This window comes from Ovis aries, chromosome 17 (assembly GCF_016772045.2).
Source record: "Ovis aries strain OAR_USU_Benz2616 breed Rambouillet chromosome 17, ARS-UI_Ramb_v3.0, whole genome shotgun sequence".
Classification (NCBI taxonomy): Eukaryota; Metazoa; Chordata; class Mammalia; order Artiodactyla; family Bovidae; genus Ovis; species Ovis aries.
In genome coordinates, this window is record NC_056070.1 from 65,075,971 (window position 1) to 65,080,204 (window position 4,234).

General features: G+C 41.2%; 1 non-coding gene across 1 annotated transcript; it reads left to right on the forward strand.

Annotated features, from left to right (window-relative positions):
- Positions 1-3,886: 3,886 nt before the first annotated feature.
- On the forward strand, positions 3,887-3,958 carry TRNAW-CCA (transfer RNA tryptophan (anticodon CCA)). Its single transcript has one exon. It is a non-coding gene; the product is annotated as a tRNA-Trp (tRNA).
- Positions 3,959-4,234: the final 276 nt, after the last annotated feature.

Below are 4,234 nucleotides of genomic sequence, written 5' to 3' on the forward strand. Positions count from 1 at the left end.
GGATTCTTCAATATACACAAATCAATGTGAACAAATATTAACAAGTTGAAAGGTAAAAACCATATGATAATCTCAATAGATGGAGAAAAAGCCTTTGACAAAACTCAGCACCTATTTATGATTAAAACACTTTGAAAAATGGGCATAGAAGGAACCTACCTCAACAGAAGCAGAAGATATTAAGAAGAGGTGGCAAGAATACACAGAAGAACTGTACAAAAAGATCTTCATGACCAAGATAATCACGATGGTGTGATTGCTCACTTAGAGCCAGACATCCTGGAATGTGAAGTCAAGTGGACCTTAGAAAGCATCACTAAGAACAAAGCTATTGGAGGTGATGGAATTCCAGTTGAGCTGTTTCAAATCCTGAAAGATGATGCTGTGAAAGTGTTGCACTCAATATGCCAGCAGATTTGGAAAACTCAGCAGCGGCCACAGGACTGGAAAAGGTCAGTTTTCATTCCAATTCCAAAGAAAGGCAATGCCAAAGAATGCTCAAATTACCACACAATTGCACTCATCTCACATGCTAGTAAAGTAATGCTCAAAATTCTCCAAGCCAGGCTTCAGCAATACATGAACCGTGAACTTCCTGATGTTCAAGCTGGTTTTAGGAAAGGTAGAGGAACCAGAGGTCAAGTTGCCAACATGCGCTGGATCATGGAAAAAGCAAGAGAGTTCCAGTAAAACATCTATTTCTGCTTGATTGACTATGCCAAAGCCTTTGACTGTGTGGATCACAATAAACTGTGGAAAATTCTGAAAGAGATGGGAATACAGACCATCTGACCTGCCTCTTGAGAAACCTATATGCAGGTCAGGAAGCAACAGTTAGAACTGGACATGGAACAACAGACTGGTTCCAAATAGGAAAAGGAGTATGTCAAGGCTGTATATTGTCACTCTGCTTATTTAACTTATATGCAGAGTGCATCATGAGAAACGCTGGGCTGGAGGAAGCACAAGCTGGAATCAAGATTTCCGGAAGAAATATCAATAACCTCAGATATGCAGATGACACCACCCTTATGGCAGAAAGTGAAGAGGAACTAAAAGCCTCTTGATGAAAGTGAAAGAGGAGAGTGAAAACATTGGCTTAGAGCTCAACATTCAGAAAACGAAGATTATGGCATCTGGTCCCATCACTTCATGGGAAATAGATGGGGAAACAGTGGAAACAGGGTCAGACTTTATTTTGGGGGGCTCCAAAATCACTGCAGATGGTGACTGCAGCCATGAAATTAAAAGATGCTTACCCTTTGGAAGAAAAGTTATGAGCAACCTAGATAGCATATTGAAAAGCAGAGACATTACTTTGCCGACTAAGGTCTGTCTAGTCAAGGCCATGGTTTTTCCAGTGGTCATGTGAGAGTTTTCCTATGGATGTGAGAGTTGGACTGTGAAGAAAGCTGAGCGCCGAAGAATGGATGCTTTTGAACTGTGGTTTTGGAGAAGACTCCTGAGAGTCCCTTGGACTGCAAGGAGATCCAACCAGTCCATTCTAAAGGAGATCAGCCCTGGGATTTCTTTGGAAGGAATGATGCTGAAGCTGAAACTCCAGAACTTTGGCCACCTCATGTGAAGAGTTAACTCATTGGAAAAGACTCTGATGCTGGGAGGGATTGGGGGCAGGAGGAGAAGGGGACGACAGAGGATGAGATGGCTGGATGGCACCACCGGCTCGATGGACATGAGTTTGAGTGAACTCCAGGAGTTGGTGATGGACAGGGAGGCCTGGCATGCAGCGATTCATGGGGTCACAAAGAGTCAGACATGACTGAGTGACTGAACTGAACTGAACTGAACCTCAACATAGAAAAGGTCATGTATGATAGGCCTATAGCAAACATTATTCTCAATGGTGAGAAACTGAAAGCATTCCCCCTAAGATCAGGAGCATGACAAGGATTATCTTGTAATTGTATAATTAACCACTATTATTCAACATAGTTCTGGGAGTCCTAGCTACAGCAATCAGAGGAGAAAAAGAAAATGAATTCAGATCAGAAAAGAAGAAGTAAAGCTCTCACTGTTTGCAACTGACATGACACTGTCCATAGAAAACCCTAAAGATAGTATCAGGAAATTACTAGAGCTAATCAGTGAATTTAGCCAAGTTGCAGGATACAAAATCAATACACAGAAATCACTTGCATTTCTATATACTAACAATGAAAAATCAGAAAAATTAAGGGATCAGTCCCATTCACCACTGCAACAAAAAGAATTAAATATCTAGGAATAGACTTACCTAAGGAGACAAAAGAACTGTACATGGAAAATTATAAGACACTGATGAAAGAAATCAAAGACAACACAAACAGATGGAGAGATATTCCATGTTCCCAGGTAAGAAGAATCAATATTGTGAAAATGACTATACTACAAAAGGCAATCTACAAATTCAATGTGATCCCTATCAAATTACCAATGGCATTTTTCACAAAACTAAAACAGAAAATTTCACAATTCACATGGAAGCACAGACTCCAGATAGCCAAAGCCGTCTTGAGAAAGAAGAATGCAGCTGGAGGAATCAACCTTCCTGACTTCAGATTAGACTACAAAGCTACAGTCATCAAGACAGTATGGTACTGGCACAAAAACAGAAATATAGACCAATGGAACAAGATAGAAATCCTAGAAATAAACCCACGCACCTATGGGTACCTTATTTTTGACAGAGGAGGCAAGAATATACAGTGGGGCAAAGACAGCCTCTTCAATAAATGGTGCTGGGAAAACTGGGCAGCTACATGTAAAAAAATGAAATTAGAACACTTCCTAACACCATACAAAAAGATACACTCAAAATGGATTAAAGGCCTAAATGTAAGAGCAGAAGCTACAAAACTCTTAGAGGGAAACATAGGCAGAACACTCAATGACAAGATCCTCTATGACCCACCTCCTAGAGTAACAGAAATAAGAATAAAAGTAAACAAGCAGGACCTGATTAAACTTAAAAGGTTTTGCACAGCAAAGGAAACTATAATCAAGGTGAAAAGACAGCCCTTGTAATGGGAGAAAATAGTAACACATGAAACTGACAAAGGATTAATTTCCAAAATATACAAGCAGCTCCTACAACTCAATCAAAATGTGGGAAAAAGACTTAAACAGACATTTCTTCAAAGAAGACATACAGATGGCTAACAAATACATGAAAAGATGCTCAACATTGCTCATTACTAGAGAAAAGCAAATCAAGACACCAATGAGATATCACCTCACACCACTCAGAATGGCTATCATCAAAAAGTTTACACACAATAAATGCTGGAGAGGATGTGGAGAAAAGGGAACACTCTTGCACTGTTGGTGGGAATATAAACTGATACAGTCACTATGGAAGACGGTAAGGAGAGTCCCTAAAAAACTAGGAATAAAACCACCATATGACCCAGCAATCCCACTCCTAGGCATATACCCTGAGGAAACCAGGGTTGAGAAAGACACATGTATCCCATTGTTCACTGCAGCACTATTTACAATAGCTAGAACATGGAAGCAACCTAGATGCCCATTGACAGATGAATGGATAAAGAAGCTGTGGTATGTGTACACAATGGAATATTAAAGGAACACATTTGAGTCAGTTCTGATGAGGTGGATGAACCTAGAACCTATTATACAGAGTGAAGTGAGTCAGGAAGAGAAAGATAAGCATCGTATTCTAACACACATATATAGAATCTAGAAAAATGATTCTGAAGAACTTATTTACAGGGCAGCAATGGAGAAACAGACAGAGAATAATTTGTGGACATGGGGAGAGGAGAGGAGAGGGTGAGATGTATGGAAAGAGGAACATGAACACTTACATTGCCATATTTAAAACAGCCAACGGGAATTTGCTGTATGGCTCAGGAAACTTGAGGCTTCCCTGGTGGCTCAGAGGTTAAAGCATCTGCCTCCAATGCAGGAGACCCAGGTTCAATCCCTGGGTTGGGAAGATGCCCTGGAGAAGGAAATGGTAACCCACTCCACTATACTTACCTGGAGAATCCCATGGACGGAGAAGCCTGGTAGGCTACAGTCCACAGGGTTGCAAAGAGTCAGACACGACTGAGTGACTTCACTTTCAGGAAACTCAAGGGCTCTGTATCAACCTAGAGGGGTGGGATCAGGATGGAGATGGGAGGGAGGCTCAAAAGCGAGGGGATATACATGTACCTATGTGCCGGGAGCCAGCGTGAGGAATCCCGCCCATGGTAATGGTCATGAGGGA